General features: G+C 39.3%; 1 protein-coding gene across 11 annotated transcripts in view; it reads right to left on the bottom strand.

Moving 5' to 3' along the window:
• Positions 1 to 15640, bottom strand: part of TMEM108 (transmembrane protein 108) — a 482840-nt gene that overhangs the window by 276185 nt on the left and 191015 nt on the right. For 2 of the 11 annotated variants that reach the window (XM_039837156.1, XM_039837155.1), the window contains exons 1-2: positions 912 to 985; positions 615 to 704 (exon numbers count right to left, since the gene is read on the bottom strand). The exons of 6 other annotated variants lie outside the window; for them this stretch is intronic. The gene's annotated coding sequence lies outside the window, so the exon portion shown is untranslated. Of the gene's footprint in view, positions 1 to 614; positions 705 to 911; positions 986 to 15640 lie in introns of those variants that run through there. 3 more of the 11 variants (XM_039837157.1, XM_039837158.1, XM_039837159.1) reach the window with 2 other exon arrangements.

Genomic DNA, 15640 nt, shown 5'->3' with positions numbered 1-15640 from the left:
CCTACAGCCCATTAGCATGTTTAAGTAATTATTCGCTTGGGCTGCCCTCGGTTTACAGAGATTACCACCTCCTCCTCCCCGAAAAAACAAAAAACCTGTCTTCTTGAAAAAGAATCGCCCTGTGATGATCTGGTCTGCGGTTCACTGCAGGCATTTTCCCTCTTTGCAATTTACCAGTCATCAGTTTCACTGTATCTGTAATTCCTTTTTGTAGCCTCTCATTTAGAACTGCCAATCCGACTGCTTTAAAATAATATTTTTTCCGCCTCTTAACCAATCTTTGGATTCCTTCGGCCGACTGAAAGCGGTCAATTTCGGTGCATCTCAGGTGAGACCTCGGGTGTAGGCACAGAGAAGCCTTTTATGGGGCAGCACCTGGGCTCCGTCCACCCGTCTTGTTCCCCACCCCCGCCCGCACAGCTGCGTTAGGAATTCCGCTTCGCTCGGCGCCGCCGGATTAGTTCGCGTCCCGAGGCTTGGCCAAAGTGACACTACATTTTCCCCTTCGTTCTCACATGTGACAGGTCCCACTGCATTAAAGCCATTTCTCCCGGCCACAGCCCAGATCCAGCGCCCGTGACGCCCCAGACCCACCACCCTCAATTACCCTTTACCTGGGGAGGGGGCCGATACCAGCACGTCTCCAGGCGGGAAACAAAGGCGGAGGAGAGGGCTGCCAGGTGGGCAGGACCCCACGGGTGGACCTGTCACCGCGGTGAAGAGGATGGAATGGTGCATTAAAGCGTAGGAAAAGGGAAACCGAGGCATTTAGCGGGGTCTGCATTCTCCCCGAAGAGGGACTCCTCGAGCAGGCAGACCCCAGACCTCTCCCGGCCCGACCAGCCCGACCCACCCCACTCGCTTGCATCCAGCGGTGGACAGGCTGGGGGCCACCCCGCGGCGGCGCTTACCTCGGGAGAAGCGCTCCAGCTCCCTCCGACGGCTAGGGAGAAAGCCCCGCCGCACGCGCACTCGCGTTCTCGCGCCTTCACGCCCCCGCGCGCGCCCCTCCGACCAGGCTTTAGCCCGCCCCGGCCCTGTCCGTCAGCGTCCGCAAGAGCCAATCCGGTAGCGCGGGAGGCCCAGAGCCAGTCACATGGTCAGACCAGCCAATCATCAAGTTGCCCTCAGCAGCACCCTCTCCGATGTCTCTGGAGATTCGGTTGCTACCGAATGGAGCGGGTGCGAGGCAAGCACAAAGGGCTGAGTCTCTTTTCCGGGGCTCTGTGTCGCTCGATTGATCAATTGATATCTCAAATTCTAAATATGAAGAATTACCTGGGTGTCTCAGTTAAAAGGCAGATTCTGATCCAGTTAGAGATGGGGACCAGAGAGTCTGCCTTTCTAACAAGCTCTAGGAGGTGTTGATGAAGCTCCTGGGCTGAGGACCACGCTTTGAGCAGCAAGATTTTAAGGGTACCTGTCAGAAAATGATGGTTATAGCTCCTGCTTCATGTTATCTAAAAGTTTCGAGACCTTTTTCTTCCACCAGTGATGAAAAACATTCCAGTGACTGACTAAACATGGGATGTCCTGGCGACACATAGTTTGGGCATTGGCCGAGATACGTGTGTTTAATTCTCACGTCACCTGCTCTTAGTCTATGGGGCAGAAACCTGTACCAATTGGTGGTTAGAGAGTGAAACTAGAAGTGGGGACTGCTTGCTCCTCTTAGAAAACATTAAGTCACCCTAAAGTATGGGGCATGTGTGTCCGAGTGGCACTGGTTTATACTCTTGGCTAGAGAAGTAACATAAGTGGTTTTTGCATTGTGGAGACTTACAATCTGTTGTGGAACTACACAGGCAAACTCAGGAAAAACCATATAGGAAAACATGCAGAGAGCTAATGGTCTCAGCATCTTGGACAATTCAGGCATAAGCCAGAAAGTTTGTAAAATATCTTATTTTAGGGATCTTAAAAATTGTCTGGATATCCTCCTGTCAGTAATTCCAGGGTCTGGAAGTCAGGAAGCCCAGCACCATCTCTCAAACTTGACCTAAGCCTAAGCATTTTTAGACTGGCAAGCGAGAAACTTTGTCATTCTGCACAGTCAAACTCTTAAAAGCTCGGCAGTGTACCAAAGAGCTAAGTGCTAACTTCAAAACCTCCCTGCACCCCCATCTTCAGACCAGTTGGTATGACACTGCTTCAAGCAGTTTTCTCTCACTATTTATCAAGATCAAATTGCTGCTTAGAGAAAACTTCACCCTTGTCAGTGTGTCTTGGGCCTCTCTGCCTTACCAGCCCCAGAAGTAAAGCCTGCTTAGCAGTTTCAGACACTGTCCATTACATCCCTATCAGAGATGCCACAGCACAAAATTTGGAGTTTCAGGGAACGCATTGAATCTAGCACAACAATGGTTCTGGCTATTGCAGGAGTAAAGAAATGTCTAACCAAGGAAACTATGTTCGAAAGTCTCAAAAAACTTTCTTTTGCTATCATTAAACCAGTGCTTCTCAAGCCTTGCTGCACAGTAAAACTTTTAAGAAAATAGATTTTTGGGTCCTATGCCTAGAAATTCTGATTGGGGTGAGGAGTGGAGCCTGGCAACTTTAGGTTTAAAAAGTTCCACAGGTGATTTATAGTCAACTATGCTTGAGAATACCTGCATAAGCTGCTAGATAGATGGACTCATTCTTTAACAAGGAAAAAACTCTACAGCACAAATCACTAATGACATAAAGACTCTGAGAACAGAGGAATGTGTCCACATAATTTGTGAGAAAAGATTTTAAAAAAGGAAAGGCCACAAATAATTCATAGATAATGAATATTCCAAAGACTATTCAGTGGAACAAATTGAAAAGCCAGGTCCACAACTAGGTTTAATTCCAGTTGATAAAATAAATATTTCAAAAAGAACCTATTACCTTTTGTTAACCATACCAAACTGATCAACTCTGGTGATAGCTTCCCTTGTTTAAAGCCCTCCTTAACTAAATGCCAGTTTCTACTCGAGCATTATTCAGTTATTCTCTGAGGCTTTTCCCAAAGCATGCAATGGAATCACTTGGAGTACCTGCTAAAATGCAGATTCCCAGCACCCCCTCCAAAGCTTCTCTAGTCTCTCTCCTGTAACAATTTCGAAGCTAATACTGATTAAATTTGACTCTAGGTTGTACATCCTGATACAGAACTTCTACATACTATAAACACGTATGTAAAATAGCTGTGCTATTAGTTTAGTTTTGCATGCTAGCTAAATAAAGTTGAGTCAATTTTAAAGAATTTGAAGAAAGTCTCAATTCTCTTTACTGGAGTTTTACCAAATTCTATTACTTTGTGAAATAAAGTGATCGGTGTCTGAATCTTGGAAAGCTATTGTTGCTGAGAATCACTATGGATTGATATTTGCTGTAGTGGAGTATGACCTGGTTTTGAACTGAATTAGTGAGATCCCCTCAGAACACCTGGCCAGCAATAGCTATCTTGCTTAAAAGCAACTTTATTTGCCACATCAGAAATATGGAAACCCAATGTGTGAGCCTGCAAACTAGCTTCCCTCCTGCTCTGACACTTTTAAAAATATATTTTACAGCATTCGAATGGGGGAGAAATTTTTCTCACCTTATAAACTTGTAGCTTCAGCTACTGGGTAAAATAAGGACAATTTTCACTGGTATTTAACTAATATGAAAAATTTTAATTCTTTTTCTTTTCTTTAGGTTATTGGGGTAACATTGGTTAATACAATTATATAATTTTCAGGTGTACATTATAATTTGACATCTATATATTCTATTGTGCGATTACCACCCAGAGTCCATTTACCTTTAGCTATCATATATTTGATCCCTTTACCCATTTCGCCCTCCCTAATCCCCCCTATGTTTGACCCCCTTTTACCTTGTCCTACCTCTTCCCTCCTCCCCCCACCCCCTACCCTCTGGTAATCACTAGTCCATTGTCCATGTCCTTGAGTCACTGTTTGTCCTGTTCATTTGTTGCTTTTATATCCCACATATAAGTGATATCATGTGATTTTCGACTTTTTCAGCCTGGCTTATTTCGCTTAGCATGATTATCTCGAGGTCCATCTAGGTTGTCGCAAATGGCCGTATTTCATCTCTTCTTATGACTGAGTAATGTTCCATTGTATATATGTACCATGGCTTCTTTATCCAGTCATCTATTGTAGGACACTTCTGTTGCTTCCATGTCCTGGCCACTGTGAATAATGCTGCTATGAACATCGGTGTGCAAACATCTTTTCAGATATGAGTTTTCAAGTCTTTGGGGTATACCCAGTAGAGGGATTGATGGATCAATTATATGATCGATCAATTCTTAGTTTTTTGAGGAACCTCCATCCTGCTTTCCATAGTGGCTGTACCAGTTTGCAGTCTCACCAGCAGTGTATGAAGATTCCTTTTTCTCTGCATCCTCTCCAACATTTGTTATTACTTGTTCTGTTGATGATAGCTGTTCTAACAGGTGTGAGATGGTATCTCATGGTGGTTTTGATTTGCATTTTCCTAATAGCTAGTGATATTGAGCATCTTTTCAAATATTTGTTGGCCATTTGTATGTCTTCTAGGGAGAAGTGTCTGTTCAGGTCCTCTGCCCATTTATTGATTGGATCGTTTGGTTTTTGTTATTGAGTCACATGAGTTCTTTGTATATTTTGGATATTAGGCCTTTATCGGAGGCCTTGCTAAAAATTTTAATTTTTAACTAGAAAAAAAAGCATTAATTTTTCTCTTTGTGAATGTCATTATCATAAAAAGAGGCAACAGGAAATAATGAGCTTCCTGCTTGAGGATAAGAGTTTGAAAAAAGAACATCCAGGCTGTCATTCATTTTGTTTCTCATCCTGCTTTGCCTCACATATAACCCAGCTATTCTATAATTTCAGGAAACGGATAAGGTAGTATCTGATAAAAATCATGAGTTAGCTTAAGCAATTCCCCCAACCATTCCCCGCCAGAAATTGCTTAGCAAAAGATTTAGGTATATTTTAAAAGAAAAGGGAGAGATTAGATATAAAACACCAAGTCTCCAGAAAACCACCCATTGCTTTCCATTACAACCAGAAGCCCCATAGACTGCTTTATAATTGTTAATTATGTTTTTATCTCTCTAGCAATAAATAGCTTCCCTAAACTTAATTGATTTCATTCATGAGACCCACAGATTACCCAAGATTCTTGTCTCTATTTGCCATATAAATCCAGCCAGGTTAACATTTTATATCTATGTATCTGTGTTTTAATAACTGGTACCTATTCCACTATTTAGTGTAACTGTGTACAGAAAGCCTAACACACTGGACATTTTTAAGATGTTTATATTCTTTATATTACCTATATTATATTATCAAAGGTAAAAAAAAAAATTTCTCTTGGCTTGACCCCTCTCCCCAGTGTTATAATTGCCTGTCCTTCCTAAAGTGAGAAATATTCTTTTTATATTTTAAAATATATTTCAGATGTTAAACATGTGTATATAAAAATGTTATATGCCCCACTATACCTCTCCCAACTTAAGAAATAAAACATTATTAATACAATCAAAGCCCCCATGTACCCCTTCCAACAATTTGATTTTTTAGAAGGAGATAACACACTTAGCAAGCTTAGCCACAAATGAGAGAGAATAGTTTATGGAAGGAAATACCATATTATATGCATAGAATATAAAACATAAAGTAAGTGGGCAAAATTCTTACTGAATAAAATGTCTGGAAGTTCTAAACTGACATAAGAAAAAGCAGAGCTGGAAATTCCATGTGGTTCATCTCGGCTTGGGTAACTTTTAGAACACAAGTAGTTTGGAGCAGAAATAAGGAGAGGAATCAGGTCTCATTCATTCAATAAAAACACTACATGAGTCCTGTCTTTTAGCTCATTTTAAGTTACATAAGCCATCACAATTGAAAATAAAAAGTATTATATTACAAGTACGGCACATACCATTATAAGAAAGCACAAAGAAGGAGCACCGTTTCTGATGAAATCGGGAAAGGCTTTCTAAAAAAAATGATGTCTGAAATGAATTACGAAAAACTAGTAAGTTAGCCAGCAAAGGACTAGAGAAAAGGTGTTCCAAGCCTAGCAACAGCCCCTACGAAAGCACAAGGGCATGGAATACCTGGGAAGAGAAAGCAGTTTAATTTTACTACTGTGAAAGGAAAAGGAGAACGATTGAAAGGTAGGGGAAAGACCAGAATTTGAGGATGGCAAATGTGTGATATGCCATTCCCCCTTCTTCTAATCAACCATGGAATTCAACTCTATTCTAGTGATTATGAGAAGCATCTAGGATCAAATCCCAGCTCCTCCACTTCCAGTTGTGTAAACCTCGATAATATTATCCAGGTCCTTACAAGATTTTGGATAAACGATTGTACAGTTTTCTCATCTATAATATAGAAATAATGGCAATACAAGGACCTGTCTCTAACAGTTGTCAATGAACTTATCGTTAATTAAATAATATAAAGTGCGTAAGCAGTGTTTGGCATGTAGGAAGTACTAAATAAATGATAGCTATTACTAATAGTACTCTCCTGAATGTGGATGTGGCCTCAGACTCCTCAGCACATTGTTACTGGCTTCCCACTTTAACCAATCAGAATTGGCACCCAGGGAGAAACCTCTTGGCTCTCCCTGGTTTAGAGCTCTACATCCTAGTGCCACTCACCTATGCTAATTCTTAACTACATTTAAGCAAGTTCTTTATAATAAAATGTCCTTCTCAGTCCAACACCAAGTCACAAAAACTAGCTGCTGACCCACCTAAATATTTTCTCCCAAGTTTAAAGAGATTATTTTTGCTGGGTTTTTTTTTCCTGTGTAACTTTTAATAAAACATATCATACTCTAAGCAGTTTTGACTTTTTGTCCCTCAGATGTATTACTTGTCACTTGCTCACACTCAAATTAATATACCATTTTAATGATTATATTTCCCAGAGTTCTGAATTTTATTCCTACCAACTTGCTTTTCCTATGCCGAAGAGCTTAGCATCTTCTATGAAGATGTACTATTGAGGCACGTGGCTTCCACCAAATGATTCCTCGAACTTCTCAAGACTAACCCCTGGGCCCGGGATGGTTTTCATGCATGTATTGGTTCCCACTCAGAAATTCCGCTGGTATGTCTATGGTGAGTAAGAACTTGACTAGATACTAAGAACACAGAGCCAAGCAAACAGGCATGGTTTCCTCAAGGGAAGCTTACCATCATCTGCCTCTGTTTCAAGCCCCAGTCTGAGAAGCTCTGATGTCCCTGGGGTGAACACTGTTGGTGGCCTATCAAGATTCCCTTAGATCCCTTTCACCAGCTCTGTGCACTCATCCCCAGCTTCCATTCCCTTTGCTATAATCTTTAGAGTATTACCTTCGACACTGGAGCCACCTCACCTATATGGAACTGAAAATGCCTGAGAGTGACACCACCCTGTTGGGCAGCCCATAGCCAATGACTAGCAGGTGTACATGTACAAAACCTCAGCTCCTTTGCCTCAAAGTGTGACAAACTCTGTGGTGTAATTTATACTACAGAGCTCCCCATAGATCAGGCTGAGTCTGTTGTTTGAGATCCCACCCTCACTGTCCCTCATTAGTTCCTCTTAGGAGCATTTCCTTTATAAATCACTAGCACCTGAATGCTTAGCTCAGAGTCTGCTTCTGAAAGATCTCAACCTATGGCCACTCATTTGCTTATTATTAAGGTATGGCATTTATCACACTATATTTACTTAGTCTAAGTCAAGTGATATATTCTATAAATTGTATGAGGACAGAGACCATGATTCATTCATCTTTGAAATTCTCAAGTTATGACACATAGTTGGAGCTCATTTAACCTCGAATTGACTTGAGCTGAAATGTCTCTGGCATGTCTCACCACACCATCTCCATCCCTCACCAGCTACTTCTCTGATTTTATCCCTACTCCCCTGTCTCTTAATAACTCAGCTCCAGCCACAATGGCTGGCCTTCTTAACAGTTCCTCAAATATACCAAGCCCACTCTTGTCTCTGGCTGGAATACTCTGCCCCACTCACATCTTGCATCTGCAGGGCTCTCCCTCACTCACTGAATTCATGTCTTTGCTCAAAGGACTACTCGACAAAGAGACCTTCCCAGGTCGAATAATTCAAAGTAGCACTCCCTCCCACAGTTCCTCTCTAACCTAGACTTTCTCAACCATGGTTCCATGAGAGTATTAAGCTCTAGAGAAAATGATTTCAGTGACTATTTACTCCCATTTCCCAGGGATGGTACACAGCTGGTATCATTCTAGCTGTACAGGAGAGAAGTTAATTCATTGTCTGAAAGGGTACTTTAGGGCATTAGATTTTAATCCTCTGGTAGAACTGGTAGAGAAGGGCTGCTCTAAGCTATTATCTACATCTTCTTTTTAGCTCTTATCGACATCTGACAAATTATTTCTTTGTTGTCTTCCTACCCCACCCCTCAGTAGAATATAAGCACATGAAATTAGATTCTGGTCCCTGCTTATCCTCAGTGGCTAGAAGTGGTACATAACAGGTACTCAAAGAATATTTGTTGAATAAACTTCACAAGATATATTTGTGTTATTAACTTTTCATATAAAAACTTTTCAGTTGTAAAAACATTCACATTAAAACTTCTCCATATAGAAAAATATGTGTTATAGATTACCCAAGTGAAAAGATGAGACAGAAAATGTTAAATGGAACTGGGAAACCTAAAAAAATTTGTCCAGATAATAATAATAGAAGGCTTTAATCATACAAACACAAAGTAACCAATTGCTCGATCAGGATGAGAGATGGGATGGCGAGCAGTGGGCTGGATATTAATAAATTGAGGACGACTTCTGCATCGCACACGGAAGGAAAATAGAGGGAACATTCAAACTAAACAGGATCAGAAATGCACCCAGGAGATTGCTACGGGTGAGCTTCTAAGCAAAAATTAATAACATAATTAAATTCTCCATCTTCAAAGGACAGGGGAAAACCAAGAAACCCATCCCACACACTCTAGATTTTAAAAAAAGGAATATGATAACTATAGGCTTCATTTAGGAGACAATTGAAAGGAGGAACTGTAAAAAGTCAAAAACCCACAAGAAAAGCCTATATACCTTTTTGTTGTTATTGGCTTTCCATAAAATACATATGCCAAAAAATGAAAATAACAAGCATTAGAGGTAGGAGCAAAAAGAAAATTGCTAGACCCATATAAATTATTGGAGGAAAAAAAGAGGACATTTTCCCTAAATTGGTAAAGGAGTTCATGTGAAGAAAATAAAAAAAGAAAAAACAATTAATTATACATAAAGAGAATAACTACAACAAAATCACTTTGAAGAGCACCTTGCAAGTGTACCTGAAACCAAAAAAAGAGATTATTTTAACATGTCGAAGGGAGAAAGTCACTCAAAGAATAAGTAGAATCCTTTGATCTTGGTGGGATAAAGAATTTGCTCAAGAATGGAAAGGGGCATTTTTCACAGGCTGAATTATTTGCCGAAAATTTATATACTGATAAAATAGTATAGAGACTTTCTTTGCTATGATATCCACAAAAATAGACTAGTTAGAATTACTTGATTGTAACAGTGACCATGTACTTAGGATACTTTGAACAAATCAGTGTGGACAAACCATAAGGAATTAGAGATGGAGAATCTGCTGACTCAGATGGGTGACAAATGTGTAGCCGTTGCCCATTCATGTAAAGGATTCAGAAGAAACCTGAAAAAAAGTAATCCCAAAGATTACTTTTGTTTAAATATACAACAATTTTTAACCTCAGTTATAGGCTCCATGACTTCGCCTGACTTAAAATAACTTAATGAAATGGCTATTTGACTAGACTTGATAGGAATTACGTGTGGCCATATTTTTTCTATTGTTTCTTATGTCTCTTGACAATAACCAATTGTGAATTTTTTGACCAATTATACCTAAAGTTACAGGTTTAAGACAAACTGAAAGCCTGGCACATAGTAAGCATTTAGCAAACGTTACTTATTTTAAAATTCATTTAAGTAAATAAATAAACATATAAAAACCAAAAAAATAAAATAAAATAAATTTTGTTAACCAATGTCATCCCAATATATTTAATAAAATAAAAAATAAATAAATTTCAGGCTGTGTGTCTCCCTTCCTTTTTTTTTTTTTTTTTTCTGTACTGGGCTCTGACTAGAATTCCATCAGTGATCTCCTACTATATCAGCAACAGTCCTCTGACAAAAGTTTCTACCACCAAGGGACCCAAGGACTTGGCCCTCATATATTCTTATAACTATTCATGCTCAGGAGCCCTTATGGCTATAATTTATCCTGAGAGGATCTCGGAGTAGCTAAAGCTATATTCTCCGATTCAGGGGAATAGTCAAACCTTCTACTTTCAAAGATTTTTAAAAAATCATTTTCTGTTGGCTTGAGCCCTCTCTCCAATGTTATCATTGCCTATGTTTCCTAAGGTTAGAAGTGGTTTCAGAGAGGGCTCTGGACCCAGTTCTGTGCTTCTGCCAAGGATTTTGATTTCCATAATCCAAGATCTCTCCCCTCTGTCATATATCATCAGCACACACATTTTCTATTAAACCCCAAACTGAGAATAATGCTTCCCACCTCAGAAATGAGCTTTAGAGAAATACTTTACTAATTTCCTTCAGTTTGCTCCTACATTTCATCTCTGCTTTAAACATCGTAATGGCCATTACCAAGACCCCCATCTCCCAAGTCTGGGTTCAGCACCTTCTCCTCTGAGCTCCCACAGCAACCTTGCACATTCCCCTATATTGGCTTCTATCACACTGTATTATAATTGGCTTTTCAGTGATTCACTACTCCACTAGACTAAGTTCTGTGAATGCAGGGAATATTTCCATCTTATTCTTCATTGGACAAGAACAGTGGCCTCTAGAATGATGCCTGGTGTAGAGTAGGCACTCAATAATCATTAATTAAATGAATGAAAACATTCATTCTCAGAATCCTCCCTTTACTTCTGTGGGCATCTCTGCTGATTCTGCTCTGAACTGGAGAACTCCATTAACTATTCGTAGGGTCTATCACTAATATTCCTTTACGTTTATTTTTCTTTCCAGGCTCTGTGTTCTTTCTACTAATATGTGCATGTACGAGTATTTAAATTCCTCTCAGATTAAATTCTTTTTTCCATTCTCACATTTCTTCCTTTCCTCTTGCTAATTTTAATACCATCATCGAATCTAGATAGTGTTGGTTCACATATGAGCAACCGACACCTTGTACACATTGCCAGTGATTGTACCAGTAGCCGAAATCCTAACATGCAAGAAAGCAAAAGATACTCCTGATATTTCATTCCTTTACAGTCCAATTTTTCTAATTCTAAGTAGAAACTTCCTTTCCTATGAGTTTTTCTATTATTGTATCTCATTTACTTACAAAAAACTATGTCTCACACTTGAGTGTGCACTGGAATCACCTGGAACACTTATAAACAAAATTGGTGGGGCTTTTGCCCTTAGAGACTGATTCAGTAGGTCTTGGGGGAAGGCTGAGAATGTACATTTTTAACAAGCTCCTAGGTGATATTGCCTAAGGACCATACTTTAGAATCACTGAACTGTGTCCTTAAATGACAAACTCAAAAACAATATAACAAAATGTAATTAGTAAACACTGCAAAACCTGTGTACAAAAGGAATTGCTCTCTACAATTGGTTGACCAAAAGAGTAACATCATTCCAGGATGCCAATCCAGTGTGGCACTATAGCTCAAGTGATCAGCCCATTGTTGACTATTATTCAAAATAAGTATATATTTTTTCTTTCTAATAAAACTTCGTTGCACCTCTGGTCACTATAATTAAAGAAAGCGACGATGGCCCTGGAAAAAGTGTCAGGAAGGGCAGCTAGGCTGATGGAAAGCAAGAGTTCCACTGGAAGAAGGTTGCCTTATAAAGCCAAAGGAAAAAAGGCAGGAGAGTTTTTCCTTTCAGAATGGTAAAAGCTAATACGTGGGACAATCAAGGTCTCTAGTATCAGGAGCAGTACAGATAAGATGATAATTCTGAAATCTTGGAATGCAGAGGGTCCTTTGAAACTTGAGCTTAGGGAGGATGATGAAGAAAGTACTACTTCATTCAGTGGATATAATTTGTGGTACTCATAACCCTTGAGAATTATGTAAGAAAAATAAAGATAATCAAAATATATTTTGTCAAGTAGATGAATGATAAAACCATAAATTGTTAGCTTTTTGTGGTTCACAGAAAGTAGGACCACTTATCTTCCTATCACGTGTCCCCTAATGCTGCCTTTGGTAACATAATATAGTAAATACTCCTTGAGTTTTGCCTTGTAATGCAGTTCTAACTCTTAAGATCAGATGAGCAATCTAAGACCCTTAGACTTCTTGTGGTCCACTTCACTCTGACATATGGCCTGTATAAAACGTGAAAGTGATTAAAAAGTACAAAGTCAGTGAGAATAGCCATGGGGCTATAAAGTATCACATTATAATAACTATGTATGGTGCCACATGGGAAGCAGACTTATTAGGGTGATCACTTTATAAGGTATATAAATATCTAATCACTATGTTGTATACCTGAAATTAATATAATATTGTATGTCATCTGCAATTGAAAAATAAATTTAAAAAAAAATAGAAAAGATATATGGCCTATGATCCAAGCTTGGGACCAGTAACTAAAAATATTAAAGTGAGTGAATAATAATCCCATTCATTTACTCACACATGCTCCAGCTTTGATAAATCCCTCCCTGGGCATGGTAATTTAGGCATTCCTGATAACTGAGTTTTGAGACATATCTGTCACCCAGGCTAAGGCACAGGATAAAACATAGCATAAGACACAGAAGGGAAAAAGAGTGAAGGAAACACAGACTAGGGTTTAAGGCAAGGTATATGAAACAGATACTTTCAGGGTGAGGCAGGTAAAGAAAGGAGCACTGTAGACCAGCAGTCCCCAACCTTTTTGGCACCAGGGTCTGGTGCTCCTTTAAGAATCTAAAGCCTGATGATCTGAGGTGAAGCTGATGCGGTGATGCTAGCACTGGGGAGTGGCTACAAATACAGATGAAGCTTCCCTTGCTAGCCTGCTGCTCACCTCCTGCTGTGCAGCCTGGTCCCTAACAGGCCACGACTGGTACTAGTTCACTGCCCCAGGGGTGGGAAACCCCTGTTGTAGACAATAAGACAATAGAAAGAAGTGGGGACTGTGTCGTTACTGAGTTGCAACCTATTACTGCAACATGAGAATGCGAGATGGATCATGTCATTATTTTTAAAGAATTTAGATATTTGAGTTTTTATTAAAATTCATCCAGTTTTTTTCAAAGAAATTCCTACAGGCCAAGCAAAACATATCTGCGAATCAGATATGGGCCACAGACATACTCCATCCTAAAATCTCCTAAACTTCTTCTCAGAACTGTGTCATGTGATCACTGTTAGGTGCAAGGCAAGCTAGGAAGTGTAGTTTTTAAGCAGGGCACATTGTTGCCATGAATAAAATCTGGACTCTACTACTAAGCAAGAAAGGAGGCCACACATTCTAGGAAGGAAAGATGCCCCACGCTTTGGAACACTAGAGAATTCCACAAACATTCACCTTCACAGCAACATCTTTTCTCCCTGCTCCTCAATGATCCTTGGAGGTCTCTAGATCAATCCATTAGCCCGAGTATAATGTGACTTGTACTATTTTATTATAGAACTATATTAAATTAAAGGGCTGCAATCGTTGTGCCAAATGTGGCCATTCCCAATTTTAGTACAGGTCTGCATAAAGCAGACAAGTGTGAAAGAAAAGCTATATTAGAAATTCCAGGGGCACAAATTAAAACTTGAATCCCTTTTATTAGGGCTTTCATGATATGACAGATATATTTCTCCTGTCATTGCCCCAGTCTCAGGACAAGCAAACGTGTGAAAAATCATTGGATTTAAATTACTTTAGGAAAGATCTTTGCAGTCGAAAAGCAGTATGGACCAAGTACATATTCCTCATTTTCACGTCAATTACTGTCTTATTCGAAGAGTCAATTGTACTAATTTTAAAACTCAGAAAGAGAAAGCAATAATCTACTAGTAATGACGTAAGGGCCCTGGGTGAGGATTAAGCCCTCGGGATTGTCTTAGCGTTTTTCTGATTTAGATTTTCTGGCTTCACCGTAAACCACATAGGTGTAATGCATCTAAGTGAGATACTAAGAAGAATACCAATTTCAATTAATCATCATTAAGTTTTCTGTCATCTACAGAGATCTGAATTCACTGTTGATTTCACCTAGAATGTATTCTCTTCAAATTTTATGATGATCAAAGGTGTACTTAACCTCATATTCCATTCACTGGGAAGAAAAAAGAGAAATTATTTGCTTTCATTTTTACTTTTTATTTATTTCCAGGAATTATTGTTTGTTCATTCTGTTTGCTTTTCCCTTTTAAAAATTTTTTTATTTTTCAAATACAGTTGGCATACAATATTATATTAGTTTCAAGTGTACAACGTGGTGAGTAAATATTTATATAACTCTGCCTACAAGAGACTCACTTCAGATCAAAAGACACAAACAGACTGAAAGTAAAGGGATAGAAAAAGATATTTCATAAAAATGGAAACAAACGAAAAGCTTGGTTAGCAATACCAGAAAAAAAATAGACTTTAAAACAAAGGCTATAACAAGAGACAAAGAAGAACCCAATAATCCCACCTCTGGGTATCTATCCAAAGAAACCCAAAACACTACTTCGAAGAGATATGTTTTGTTTGCTTTTTAATTTTGTGAGGTTTTATTTTTTTTGGCACTAACAATGAAAACTTGACTTAACATCTCTAGTTATCAAGTTTTCTAGAACTAATGATGTCTGAGGAGTTAGGAGTTTGTCAATAGCAATATAAATGCACATTTGAACATTAAATCTTCAGTGCTGGAATTGTTTACTCTGAGCCATGCTGACCATCTCTTCCTGTGCCTTCATCCATTTTCATTGAAGGGGTTGCCAGCTTTTGTAGAGTCAATATTTGTGTTTCAATCTGGCCAAGTCTCTTTGGAGTTCATCCTTCATTAGTCTTCTGGTGAGAAATGTCAAGGCCCTGCCTTTTCTTGTAGCTTTAGGGAATGGCTTTTCCTTATTTTCCTTATTTTTGGAATATAAGGATAATGGAATATCCTTATATTCCAAAACAGAAATCAGGTAGGAATTGATCTTTCCTTGTCAATCCATAAGTTTCACTTATATTACGTTTGCCTTCGGCAACTCACGCTAAGTCTTGGGAATCAATCCTTCATTCAGACTTTTAAGTCCATAATTCAAGATATAAAATATCCCTCTGTTCTTGACAGTCATTGCTTTGGACTGGATATATGAGAAATACAGCTGCTGTGGCTTCAGATAACCTTTTCATGTAACAAGATGTCCAGAGGTAGGCTGGTGGAGTGGCTATGCAAGATCATTGTTGCAGGTCAGGTTCTTCTGGAAAGCAAATTGTAATGGAGCCTACATGCAAGCAGTTTATTAAGAAGTGTTCTTAGGATTAACACCTGTGGGGTAAGGAAAGGCAGCAGGATTAGCAAGAGGAAGAAGTTGGGCTGTGGTGTGTTCACATGGGAAGCTCTGAAGCTGCCCCCTCAGAGTTTTTCTATGTTGGGGCAAGGGAGAAGGC

This window comes from Pteropus medius, unplaced genomic scaffold, assembly GCF_902729225.1.
Source record: "Pteropus medius unplaced genomic scaffold, Ma_sr-lr_union100, whole genome shotgun sequence".
In the NCBI taxonomy this organism is placed as follows: domain Eukaryota; kingdom Metazoa; phylum Chordata; class Mammalia; order Chiroptera; family Pteropodidae; genus Pteropus; species Pteropus medius.
Note: the sequence above shows the minus strand (reverse complement) of the source record. Positions and strands in the feature narration are given on the sequence as shown.